General features: G+C 43.0%; 1 protein-coding gene across 1 annotated transcript in view; it reads right to left on the bottom strand.

Annotated features, from left to right (window-relative positions):
* LHFPL3 (LHFPL tetraspan subfamily member 3) overlaps window positions 1–14,589 on the bottom strand; it is a 416,025-nt gene that overhangs the window by 334,512 nt on the left and 66,924 nt on the right. The gene's annotated exons all lie outside the window — the stretch shown is intronic.

Genomic DNA, 14,589 nt, shown 5'->3' with positions numbered 1-14,589 from the left:
AAAGCTGCTTGTGTTTTGTCAATGGCCTTGACAAAGTTCTTCATCAGACCCAGCTTGATGTGTAAGGGTGGTAACAAAATCTTCCTTGATTCAACAAGTGGTGGATGCTGAACACTTTTCCTCCCAGGCTCCAATGACTGTCGGAGTGGCCAATCTTTCTTGATGTAGTGGGAATCTCTTGCACGACTATCCCATTCGCAGAGAAAACAGCAGTACTTTGTGTATCCAGTCTGCAGACCAAGCAAGAGAGCAACAACCTTCAAATCGCCACAAAGCTGCCACTGATGTTGGTCATAGTTTATGCACCTCAAAAGTTGTTTCATGTTGTCATAGGTTTTCTTCATATGGACTGCATGACCGACTGGAATTGATGGCAAAACATTGCCATTATGCAGTAAAACAGCTTTAAGACTCGTCTTCGATGAATCAATGAACAGTCTCCACTCATCTGGATCGTGAACAATGTTGAGGGCTGCCATCACACCATCGATGTTGTTGCAGGCTACAAGATCACCTTCCATGAAGAAGAATGGGACAAGATCCTTTTGACGGTCACGGAACATGGAAACCCTAACATCACCTGCCAGGAGATTCCACTGCTGTAGTCTGGAGCCCAACAGCTCTGCCTTACTCTTGGGTAGTTCCAAATCCCTGACAAGGTCATTCAGTTCACCTTGTGTTATGAGGTGTGGTTCAGAGGAGGAGGATGGGAGAAAATGTGGGTCCTGTGACATTGATGGTTCAGGACCAGAAGTTTCATCCTCTTCCTCGTCTGACTCAAGTGAGAATGATTCTGGTGCATCAGGAACCGGCAGTCCTTCTCCGTGGGGTACTGGGCTTATAGCTGATGGAATGTTTGGATAATGCACAGTCCACTTTTTCTTCTTTGACACACCTTTCCCAACTGGAGGCACCATGCAGAAGTAACAATTGCTGGTATGATCTGTTGGCTCTCTCCAAATCATTGGCACTGCAAAAGGCATAGATTTCCTTTTCCTGTTCAACCACTGGCGAAGATTTGTTGCAGCATATGTGTGGGGACCACCTCTTGTCCTGATCTCCAATTTTGCAGCCAAAGTAAAGGTGATAGGCTTTCTTAACCATAGTGGTTATACTGCACTTTTGTGATGCAAAAGTCACTTCACCACAAACATAGCAGAAGTTATCTGCACTGTTCACACAAGTACGAGACATCTCTGCTCACTTTGGCTAAACAGAAATGTGTCCCTTTGCAAAATCAAACACTGACAAATAAGAGAGCACGACACTGTATGATTTCTAGAGCTGATATAGGGCAATTTGTTCAGCAGAGTGATGTAAGCTTCGTTATGATTGCATCATCCATGACTTCTAGGAATATCATGATGCAATTCATATCATGTATGAAGCAATACCAGCTTCAGATTGCATCATTCATTGTTTTGCCTAAAAAGCAAGTACTGTCCAAACCCAGTCATAGATTTATTCATAGATCCAGTCAAAGACGTATTTTAGTCATTTCTGGTTTAAATTGAGATCCCTTCCCTTTATAACTCACTTATCCTCTGCCATTCCCAAGTCAAGGGTTGTATATACTGACCCAATAGCATATCTTGAAAACTAGAGCCAATCAACAATTTTAAGCATAATTTTCGTTCTCAGTGACCCAGAATTAGTAAAGTTTGACTACATTTATTTCAGAAGCATTTTGGCTGTAGAGCAGTGTTATTGTAGTCCTCGGGATGCAGATGCAGGGTCCTGCCAAGCACCAAGCAGGGGAACCTTCCCAGCAGTGTGAGGCTTTCGCCTACCTGGCTGCTGCAAAAATCCCCTCTGAAAGGCTCACTCAAGTTCCAGTTTGATTAACAAGTTTGCCAGCAGTTCTGGCGTGGGGGGTGGGGAGGGGCACTGAGAAAAGTGTTAACTAAAGGGTTTCACATTTCAGCTGGTCGATGGCCATTCCAGTGGTATATAGAAACCTCTTCACTCCTTCAGTGCTGCCTCCAGGGCATGCTGCAGACTGGATAGGGCCCTGTACTCAAGGAGCCTGCCCCACACTTACCTTTAAAAGGCCTGGCATATGCCAAGGGTCAGAGGTTACCTGAGCAGAACATTCCTGGTCCTGGTTCCTACCAGAGGTTTGATTTTTGAAGCTCTGCTTTGCAATATTCGGGTGCTATTCTCAGTAACAGAACAGGCAATATGGAGTTGTAGTTTGGGTCTGGGCCCTCTATATGAGGCTCTGTGGGGCCTTCAGTATGCTGCTTGGCCTCTGTACATTTCCCATTCCATGTGCAAAAGGAAGTATTTTTTCCGCTTGTTTTCTTGACATTAGGGGTATGTCACCACTGCATTGTAAACACAGGTCTGGGTCTCAGATGTGGTCTTGTGGTCTCAGATGTTTCCAACCCATGCTCTGTTGTCCACACTCCATTGTAAACCTGAGTTTACAGTTGCTGAACCCAGCACTCACAACTATGCTAAAGTCCTTACAGCTGTAAGCAGACCTTCTGACACAGGTCTGCAGCATGACCTGTGTCCACACTGCAAAATGACAGGGCTTGGACCAGATCAAAGCAAGACTTGGGCTCTGACCCACCCTCCCAGTAGGGTCTGTGGGCCCAAGTCCAGAGAAGTTCCTGGCCTGAATCAGACTGGTTTCTGTGTGGACGGGGGGGGGGGGGGGGGGGGCTGGAAGGGATATGCCTGTTCCACCCCCTTCCCCAAGGCCCCGTCCCTACCTCTTCTCTGCCTCCTCTACAGAGCAGGGAGCACGCTGCCACTCGTCCCCCTCCCCCTCACAAGGGCCATCAGCTGATCGGCGCAGGGAGAGGGAGGAGGAGGAGGAGGGGCAAGAAAGCACCATGCTGGGGAAAGAAGCGTGGGAGGGGAGAAGCTTGGCTGCCACAGGACCAAGCTTCTGCCTCCTGCCCCCGCAGGGGAGAGCAGTGGGCATGGGGGCTGAGGGCCGGGACCCCCCCCCACACACACACACCGCTCTCCCCTGCAGGGGCAGGAGGCAGAAGCTTGTACCTGCGGCAGCCAAGCTTCCCCCCTCCCCCGCTTCTTTCCCCAGTGTGGTGCTTTCCTGCCCCTCCTCCTCCTCTCACCGGGCAGGCAGCAGCGTGCCACTCAAAATCGGCTTGCGTGCCATGTTTGGCATGCATGCCGTAAGTTGCCGACCCCTGGTCTGATGCCTTGGGTGAAATTGTGAGTTGTGACTTTTGAGACTGCAATGTTACAAGAACCTGGAAAAAATGTTATAATCCCCGTGAAAATCTCAGTCTTTTCAATCTACCATGAAGGCTCTAAAGTCAATGGAGTTACACGAGGGAAGAATGGGCCCATGGGTGTAACTAAAATTCACTTCTCTGCCTGGGAGGAAGCAGATTTTGGCCCAGAACCTCTCTGGGATTTTACACTAGGAAGAGTGAGTATGACCTTTTTTCCCCAATTTCCGTAAACTTGAAAGAAACTGTCAATTTACTTAATGGCCTCCACAGTAAAGTCATTTAAATAATTATTTTTCTGAACAAACATAGCATTTTAACATTCAGCTTTAAAGTTAAGACCAATTTCTCTGTTAACTCCATGTTATTTTTAGTAATTACAACATACATTGATGGGACAAGCTGAGAGCTAAATCCTGCTCACTTTACTCATGCAATCAATCCAAATGAACTTCAGTGAATTACACATCTGAGTAAGGCTAACAGGATTTCACCCCCGTGCAGAAATTCAGGATCAGCCAAAGAACAAAGTTTAAATATACAAAAACAAAAAACCCTAACTCAAAATCAGGTGGAAATACAAGATCAGACAGAAATTCATCGAAAAATGGAAAGAAACCTCTTGGCAGAACCTTGTCAGCAGGACAAAAAATAAAATCCCTCTTCAAGCCCAGGGGATCACTGAGTAAATGAACACTTAATGGAGCAGACAAATCCGGGAAGTATTTTAGTTGACATCCCATAAGGTATAGCCAATGAGAGAGAAAATAAAGGGAAAAGAGAGAAGAGAATCTAATTAGAACAAAGAACAATGAAACCTGATGACAGGTACAGCTTCAAATATCAAATGCAAGTCAAAAAGCATGGCACAGAATTGTTATGGGCTAGATTGTGCCTCAAAGCTAAATCCAACCCTCTCATCCTTGGCTGTGGAAGTCAGGGCCAATGTGATTCCACTGCACAAGGCAGGGCTCTGGAGGAGGAGCTGTGCAGGGGTGTATGCTCCATGGCATGTAAGCTCTCTACCAGGCATTGCATAGGGGGTGGGAAGGGGCATGGCTGAAGAAACTACACCTATACCCAAGCATGCTACATGGAGGAGCTTCATGGCCTAGGGCAGGATTCCTTCATCCCAGACACCTACTCACCTGCCTAGTGTCTAGCCCCGAACTCAGGCCAGGCTCTGGATTTTACATTAAAGGCATTGGGAAGGCTTGGGAGTGGGAGGGGCAGGATACAGATTCTCCCAGGATTCCACCTGTGACTCCAGGGATCACACACAGCAGTGGCAGCTTTGCCATCCTTTAAATGTGTACAGTTCCACTTCCCTCTCTGCCCTGTCAGTTCCACTGGCCAGTGCACAGGGGATTGGGGTCAGGCCCATGGCCCCATCTTCAGCTATGATCCTTCCTGCTACCTTTGGTGAGGCCAGCTCTGCTAGCAAGGAACAGTGACTATACTTTCCAGCCACCAAATGGGTAGCCACTATGCAAGGACACAAGGGGTGGGGGACAGGTTTATTGCACCATCTCCAGCTTGTGTGCCTGCAGAGGGCCAGCCATAATGCTCCCTATCCATGCAATCCTGCTTTCCCAGCAGAATTAACACATGTCAATATTCACTGTAGTTCTACACGGGATTATGGTAACAGGCTGCTGCCAATTTCTTTTTTAGTTTCTAATTCAATTTTTCTGTTCTTTGAAGAAGCTTGAAAATCAAATGTATTTTCCCTACCACTGTTGTTCCTCTCCATTTGAGAAATATTGATCCACACTTCTAATAAAGCCAATGCCAGCATAGATCCCTTTTTTTCTTTCCTGTGCACCAACATCATGCAGAATGTCAACAGAAATACATCCAGCTTTGAGAGCAAGGGGCCCGATCCTGTCCCCAGTGAAGTCAATGGGAGTTCTGTGGGAGCAAGTTAACAGCTGCTACATTTGCACTAATGATTTATTTTTATATATCTCATCAATAGAATTGTGGTTTTTCTTAAAACGGATAGTTAGGCTAGATTGTCAACCTCATAATAACACTGGCGAGCAGTGACTCACATGAGTAGTCCCAGTGACTTCAATGAAGCAATTTGTGCAAGCAGCTGCTGTGGGGGAGAGACAGGTGTCAGAGTCTGGAGGATATGCCTTGTTGGACAGATTCCGTTTGCAGTCTGACATCAACTGGAAATTCCCAAGTATTAAATCATTTATTCCCAAGGAAAACTAATGCTGTAACACATAGGTAGGAAGGGAGAGACTGATATGTTTTATGCTGATCAACACAGGTGATATGTTTGGAGGTGTTAAGACTGAAATAAGATAAATAAAAGTGAGCCCACAGGTACAAGTTATTCCAGAATGCCAAAAACAGCAGTTCTTAGTAATATTTACGGCCAAATTGTGCCACCTTAATCATATAAGTAATCTCATTGGCAACACTCACTTGGGTAAGAGGAGCAGGATTTGGCTCTATAGAGTATATTATATAATTAGACAAACCAACTTCACATGCAATTAAAAGAAATAACATAAAATTGTTTGATTTAATTTCATTGAAATAAAGTGATCAATCCCGATATCAAACATAATATATCTCCTACATTTCTCTACAACAGATTAAAACTATGGTTATAGCAGACCCCATATAGGATTTCATGGCCATTACGATGTAGCTGGTGAGAAGATTTGATGATAGAAACTAGATAGGGAATTAAGCAGAGGAAATTTCTGATAAAAGAGGAAACTATAAGATATGTAAATTTTGATAACTAGACAAATAATTTCAAAGGTAAGGAGCCACATCCTCCTGCTTTTTAATGTGAATGTGACTTAAGGCATGAAAATCCACTCTTTGCCAAGATCCAGCCAACCAGGGATTAGGACTTGAAACAAAATATCATCCCTGCATGAGTTTCCTGTTTCCATCCCAGCCGCTCAGCATCACCCGACTATGGAGAAGATGTGGAACCCTTTCTTCATGACATTGCAGGCCTGATCAGACACAGGATCAAGCAGCCCAGCGCAGAACCTGTCTATGCAACCATACTTCTTATGTCATGAAACTAAGCATCAGGCAATAGTGGTTACTAGAGGCAGTGGATATTGATCCCGAAAATGGGTACAACCTTTTTGTAAACCTGAGTCATGTCGCATACAGGGCGAAGACCTTCCCCCCCCCCCCCCCCCAAAAAAAAAACCACCGTAAAAGAAACCAGGCTCTTACTGAAATTCCTGCATGTCACACCTTTATTACAACCAGGCCTCTGATTAGAAGCAGCTTCCTTTCACAGTATTCTAGGACTACAAAATTAATTTCAATAAAGAGATACAATGGAGATCAAGTTTATTAGACAGGATTGTAAATGGCCTAACTCATTCCAAGCCTCATGTTCAAACACATTGTCATATCCTGTCAGTGAAAGGTTGGGGGTTTCAATCCAGCCAGATCAACAATGACACTGTCACAGTGTGACACTGGCCCTTTAAGAGGGAAGAGGCCAGTGCAGCTGTGACTTGTCATCTGACCCCAATTAGTTTAAAAGAGGGCATGTGGAGGAGGTCTGTGAAGGAAGACAGAAAAGGGGAAGTGAGAGCTGCCTGAAAGAGTCGGGAAGGGCAGGTGAGAGCAGCTTGAGACCAAAGACGACACAGAAGGGACAACAGAGAATTGCCTAAATCCAAGGTGCTACAGAGGCACAGCTATGGCGCTGCAGCTAAGCTGCTGTAGCACCATAGTGTAGACATTTCCTACAGCGACGGGAGGGGTTTTTCCGTCGCTGTAGAAACTCCAACTCTCCAAGCGACAATAGCTAGGTCAACAGAAACATTCTTCCATTGACCTATCCACATCTACACAAGGGACTGTGCCAGACTGCAGGATTTTCCACACCCCTAAGCACCATAGCTATGTCAACCTAACGTTTAAGTGTAGACCTGACCTAAGAGAAGGAGCTGCAGGAAACCACAAGGACAGCTTGTGAGCTGCAAGTGACAAGTTCTGAGGAAAACTGTTGGAGGACTGGCTAGAGCTGGGGAACCTTGCCAAGTTGCAGGGTGGCTTGTGCAGTGGCCCCTAAGAAGAGGGGAAGAACCAGCATGGTCAGCATAAGCTGGGTTCATAAGCAAGGGGTTGACTCTGGAGGCAGGTCCAGAGGAGCAGGAGTAGGACTTGCAGGCAAGGAGATCTGGGGGGTGTAACACTGCAGGGAGCCCTCTGGCAAAAGACCTGAGCAGACGGCTGCTGTGGGAAAATCCCAGGGACAAGGGTTTGGTCCTGAAGGGAAGTTCCACTGAACAGGCATAGGACTGACAGGCAAGGAAGCCTGGTGGATTGATACAATGCAGGGAGCCCTCTTGCAGGAGACTTGACTTGGGACTATAGAAGAAATTCACTCATGGGAGAGAAGCAGGTTTGAAACTCTCAGGTAAGAGGCCTGGAAAGTGGGGCTCTGGAACAGGGGTTAAAGGAAATAGGACACAGTGGTTAATGACACTCAAGTGGGTGACCTGGGAACAGTGAGCTTTGAATCGGATTGAAGAGCTGCTGAATTGTAACCTTGTTTTATTTTGGGGTTTTGAGAAGAACTCTTTTTACTATGAGAAATCAGTGGAGTGTGTCACTTTATATTAGGGCTGTCAAATGATTAAAAAAAATAATCGTGATTAATCGCCATTTAATCACACTCTTAAACAATAATAGAATACCAATTTAAATTAATTATAAATATTTTTGGATGTTTTTCTACATTTTCAAATATATTGCTTTCAATTACAACGCAGAATACAAAGTGTAGAGTGTGCACTTTATATTATTATTTTTCATTACAAATATTTGCTCTGTAAAAGAAACAAAAGAGAGTGCAATCTACAAGTCAAAACATGAAGGGGTATATGAGTGTTTAGCATATCTGGCACGTAAATACCTTGAAACAACAATGCCATGCGAACATCTGCTCTCACTTTCAGGTGACATTGTAAATAAGAAGCGGGCAGCATTATCTCCCATAAATATAAACAAACTTGTTTGTCTGAGCGATTGGCTGAACAAGAAGTAGGACTGAGTGGACTTGTAGGATCTAAAGTTTATATTATTTTGTTTTTAAGTGCAGTTATGTAAAAAAAATAATTCTACATTTGTAAGTTGCACTTTCACAATAAAGAGACTGCACTACAGTACTTATAGGAGGTGAACTGAAAAATACAATTTCCTTTGTTTATCTTTTTTACAGTGCAATGGAACTACTCACTGAGTAAAGTCCCACTCAGTAGGGGTAAGGGTGGCACAGTCTGGCCCTTAGATTGGAAACTCCTCAGGGCAGGGACGGCATCTTCAATCAGCCACACTGTGAAGACCTTATTCACATTGGTAAGCAGTTACTCACACGAGTAGTCCCACTGAAATCAATGTGGGTAACTGTTCATCAGTTTGTATGTGTGTACAGTACTTAACACAATGGGGCTGCAATCCTGACTGCTTCTACAGTATAAGCAACAGCGCAACACAGTGATACGTAATTACTAAGCTGCTGAGTTATATGTAATTGCTTTCAGTGGAACAATTCACTGAGTAAGGTATCACACAAAATAAGGATGTCAGAATCTGGCCCTAAGGGATCAATCCTGCAAATACTTATTTAACTCCAGGCCCTACACTCACTATTTATCTGTAACTTTAGTGCCCTCATGGCCAAGATGGAGTCTGCTCTACAGGCGGCTCTGGCCAAGAAAAGGCGCACGCAGGAACGCATCAGGGAAAATCTCTTCCACTCTAGGGGCACCTGTTCCAACCCTCCCAGAGTGAACACACACACACACACACACGGGTAGAGTACAATGAATATAGGAAAGGGAAATATTTATTCAGAGGATGAATGGAGAAAAACAACAAGGGGAAAGAAAGAGGGAGAGGTAAAACAGGGTTTCACAATGACTTCAATAGATGTTGAGTCCCATCCTCAGTTTAGCGAATTGCCTGAATACTAAATTCACTTAAGAAAAAAAAAGCTGTGTCTTCGCATCTGCCCATCCACAGTTTAGCACATATTGGGCTCTATTGTAATATAAATAGATTAATCATAAATAAATCAGATGTTATATGCAAATAAAGTTGAAACACAAATAACAAAAAATACTGTAGAACAGGATCAATATGTCTCATTAAGAATGGGCAGCAAACGTTATAGTATTCCATTATCAGACAGGTAGTTGTAAAATTTTACTTCCTCTTATGCTTTTCAGTACCACAATTTAGCCACTGTGGGGAATATAATGCTGGCGTGAAAGCTGCTAGGATACACCATCTGTGTACAAGTCTGTCCATGAGTCATATTTTATGTATCAAATAAAATTATTAATATTATGTAAAAAGTATAAGAAAGCCCAACAAATCATCAACAATTAAAGCTTATTTACTTTATAGGAGTGAAAAAATTCCAATTAAAATATGTCTAAAGACATATGCTCTTCAGTGTTTAGTGTAAGGGAAAGCATGAGAATCTTGCATTGTAAATAAGCATCACCAAGGCAAGTCCTTCTCCGGAGGAAAGGGAATTCCTCAAATGGAACGGGTAAGTAATAGTTGCTTTAGAAATTTAAATAACTCACACAGATAAAGCCAGGAGATGGCAAAAAGATCATCTACCAACTGCCTTAGAGCAAAGATTACAGGATTTTAAAAAAATATGTCATCAAGAGTTTTCTTCTCTGGTTTCAGATGATTTTTTTATTCACACAACAGCTAACACAAGACATGGCACTGTTTGTTTCAGGGTAAGCACAGCAGTCTGCTTGCACGATATCAACTGCAGGATCAGGGTGCAAGTCTGATATTTTAAAACAAAGATAATATAAAAATGGGCACTTTAAAAAAAATGTGAAACATTGGTTTTAATGCTTGCACAATTTTTGTAGATGTGCCCCGAGCACTGCATAGGTCCTTTCTCATAGAAATCAAAATACATCCCTTAATTAATGGCCAGAATCTGCCCACCCAGACTTAGGCTGAGAAATACCTTAATCCTCAGGCAGACCCATTGAATAAACATGACTTCTTGAGAAGAAAGATACCTATCAGCATAAATAAAGGTGGCAGAATCAAGCCCTAAGTGTAAAGTAGTTCAACAAATTGCCTTCAGGCTTTAAAACAAAAATCACCCAGAGTTGAGAAACACAACGGGCAAATGTGCAAACTGCAAGCCACTGAAAGTAGGAGTTTAAAATGGGGCTACCATCTCCTCAACAATGTTATACTCTTCTGGTCCGGACCACTCCTCTTGATCTGTGTACAGAGGGGATCCTTCCACATGATCGAACCACTCCCAGTGTTGCTCCATAACACCACCTTCCCCTACTCCAGACCCAGCAGAGGGTGATCTGCAGCTCTGGGAGCCTGTGCAGGGAGAGGTTGAAAGAGACTGTGCAGGCTGCGGTGATGCGTGCAAGCTGACACAAGCCCAGGGAGAGGCACATCTTTGAGTCTCTTGCCTCATGGACCTTAGGCAGAAAAGGACACTGGGTCTGTGGTTCCTTTTCATGGAAACCCACCCACCTGGCTAGCTCTATAGTGTGGCTTCAATGAAGCTGTGCTGCCAGGAGCCAGGGTGGAGATTCCAGGGAGGGCACAGCTAGTGCAGTGAGGTATAGGGCTTCTACAAAGCTGGCCCTGGCCTTTCACAGATCCCTGGGATTCATGCAAGTCCTTGGGGATCCACCAGTTTGTGAGCAGTCCCTGTGGCTCCTTCCATGGACTGGGGGGGGGGGAGGAGGCAAATCCTGCCTCAGCCAATGGAGTAACAGGGTAGGAATTCCAACAGGAGACCTTCCCAAAGCTTTTTCTCCCCACAGAAGATTTTATTATAGGAAGGGCTAATCTAAGTCTTTGTATATGGATCTGAGCCCCTATCACTGTATCTCTGTCATAACTTATAACAGCTATAGATTTTGCCAATACCTCTTGCCTTGCTCGCACACTAGTGCCCCCATTGGCTTCAGTAGGACTTCTCACAAGAGTGAGATGAGCAGGATTTGTCCCATTGTTAGTAAACAGAACAAGCAGTTTAAAAAAGAGAAACAAATAAAACCCCAAAGATGAACTTCAGAAACTAAAACTGTATAAGGCGACCATTAAAGTATCATCTGAAACCTGTATCACTCAGAACCATTTGGACCATTAAAGATGAAAGTGTTTCAGAAATTTCTTTGACACCATTTGTTCAGTTTGCTTTTTGCTCTTCACTGTGAGTACAGCGACCCTAGGGCTGACCAGTTTCACCCTTCCGCTGCACGGGCGCAATGCAGTAGCGTCTGGGGTTCCAGCACTGTCCCTCTGAAAAAGGTCTTTTATTGAATTTTTTAAAAATGAATAAGAATATGCCATCAATGTTCAACATTCTTTGAAGAAAACCAAGGTCAAGGTCACCCCTCTGTTTGGAAAAACTAATGTAAGGAGGCACAGAGCCTACACAAGAATCTCCTTGTAGACATCTACCCTCACTTCATCCCATCAGGGAAGCAAGGTTTTCTCTCACATAATACACCTCTACCTCGATATAACGCTGTCCTCGGGAGCCAAAAAACTTACCACGTTATAGGTGAAACCGTGTTATATTGAACTTGCTTTGATCCACCGGAGTGCGCAGCCCCGCCCCCCCGGAGCACTGCTTTAACGTGTTATATCCGAATTCGTGTTATATCGGGTAGCATTATATCGAGGTAGAGGTGTAGCTTCCAGCTCCACACTGACAGCCCCCCCAGAATGGCCAACCTGTATGTAAATCCAGTGACCCCATACTGACTCTGGCCCCACAGTGCGCCCCCTCAGACATTGAACTCACACTATCAGGACTGCCCCATGGCTGCCACCAGTACCCAGAGATGGCAAACAGGGCTATATGGGGCCTGGCATTGTATTATGTTTTCCACCTAATTTCTGTGAGGCTGGAGTGGGAATGACGTCCATCCCTCTGGCCCTGCTCCCTGCTTATCTAGTTTCCCTCTAGCACCACTGACCCCAGCAGGCTACAAACTGTATGGAGAGGAATGGTCCCATAGAGGTGACTTTTGCAGTAAAAAGGGGAAATCCTCACATAGAGGATTGCCTCTGCATGCAGATCTGTGGGGCGGGGGGTGGGGGAAATCAGCCTCCTGAATAGTGGGGTCTAAGGCCCCGATCCAGTAATGCATTTGGGCAAAAGCTTAGCTTTAAGCAAACAATTAGTCCCATTGGGACTAATCAAAGTTATGCACACGCTTAAATGCTTTGCTGGATTGAAGACTGACTACTAAACAGTATAACTGTCAGAGGAAACCACTATCAAAATAGGTCAGTCTTGAGAATGATGATTTTAACCCTAGGAACATTATGTGGAATTTTACAAAGCTTTGACATTTTCTGTCTGATGCAAAATGTCTTGCAAGTGTATTTCCAGCTAACATTGAATTGCTAATGAAGACATCCAGTATTTAGTGGCATGGGAAAGGAAGAGAAATTAGGTATCTCTTTGATTACATTGTTTGTGAAACTATATATATTAATTATGAGAAAACATCTAAAACTGCATGTTTTGATTTCAGTCTGAGATTCTGAAGCAAAAAAAGCTTCTAATTTGGAGTAAGACTTTGATATAGTGGTGACATCTAAAATAGTCATGTCTATTTTGGGAGAATTTCGCTGACAGAAATCTTCTGTAATATTTCTAATTTGCTTATCCTTTTGATCACTGAATAAGAAAAAATATTGACTGACAGGCCCACAGTTAAATGGAGAAACCTTCAGAAAGTAACAATTTATAAACGCTATTTATTTTCTCATCTACTAAAGCTCATAAATTTCCCAAATAAACTGCTGTTTAAATCATCCACAATCAGAAAATTGTTTTACTACATATTGTATCCTTCTGCACGTCTGTAACATGCTCCTAATACTAGCTTATGTCTCCTAATTATTCTTACTTGTATATCAAAAGAGAACTCTACTATATTTCTTCCCGTGTTCCTTTAAGTTTCTCCCTCTAAATGACAAAACTATATGTTCTACTTCTTTATCTTTTGTCATTCACAAAGTTTTCTTGTCCCTTTGGCTGGATTATTTCCCAGAGCAAACTATATAATAACTCTCTTCCACACATATATGGCTAATTACATATTTTTACCTAATATTTGCACTACCATAGGTTTTCATAACAGGGCAGCTTTCTAATATTGCTATTATTACTGTTTACATTATGTTGATATACAGTGGTGTAACCAACACTGTGGTAGAAAAAGTAGGGGCCCCTAATCCATTCCAGACACCTTGGAAATTCAGGAAAGATGTTGAACAGCAGCTACTGAAGTTATACATTTTTAAATCATCAGGCCTGGATAAATTTCCATCCAAGAGTTTAAAACAGCAGGTCGAGGAGCTCTCTGGACCATTAATGTTGACTTTCAGTAAGTCTTGGAACACTGGGAAGTTCCGAGAAATGGAAGAAAGCAAATGTTATGCCAATATTTTAAAAGGATAAACTGGATGATTTGAGTAATTACAGGCTTGCCAACCTAGGCAAAATAATGGTATGGCTGATTAATATATAATTAAAGGAGGATGATATAATTATATAAAAATATAATTACAGGGACCACTTTCTGGGGTGAGAGGGTAGTTCAATACCCATGACCATTTACTCACTGTCTTCTTTTGTCAATGAGGTGGATTAATCCCAAATATGGTGCTAGGTTTTGCAATGGGGACACTTATTCATTAGGAAGAGGATCTTTTTTCATATAATCCAAAATAATTTTGCAATGTCTCCCATCATATGTTAACAACTTCAGGCTACAACAATTTATAATAACCAGCACCCTGGCTGTGCACTCTAATTGAGCAAACCTTATTTGTGAGTGTTTATATTTACAACGAAGCCATACTTTAAATTATCTCTTAGAAGCTGAATAATTCCTTCCAAATATTAACACTAAAGAAATCAGTGAATTGGGGGGGAAAATCACTCTACTACATATTCTGGAGAAATTGATCAGCAAAACAGATGACTTACAGTTCTGCCGCCTCAATTAATGGTTAAAAACAAAATGCTTAACTGGAGAAAAATGTCACTATCTTCATTTAAAGTATTGATATTTTAACAGCATACAAATGACGGAAAGTCCAAAAGGTGCATAGTAACTTCTAGAGATTTTAGTCTCTCAGGGCCTGATCCTAAGAAGTGCTCAGTCCCCAGAACTATGGTTCACTTCAGTAGAAGCTATGCCTCTGAGGATCAGGCCCTTATTTTATAATACCCTTGGTTCTTGCTCCTGTTTAAGTCAATAGGAGCCCGAAATCATCAGAGAAAATGGTGGTGAGAAAACCTATAAATAGTATGCGCTGTGCAAAATGAATTCCAACC

Source organism: Terrapene carolina, unplaced genomic scaffold (genome assembly GCF_002925995.2).
Source record: "Terrapene carolina triunguis isolate 2854851 unplaced genomic scaffold, T_m_triunguis-2.0 Scaffold68, whole genome shotgun sequence".
NCBI lineage: Eukaryota > Metazoa > Chordata > Testudines > Emydidae > Terrapene > Terrapene triunguis.
Note: the sequence above shows the minus strand (reverse complement) of the source record. Positions and strands in the feature narration are given on the sequence as shown.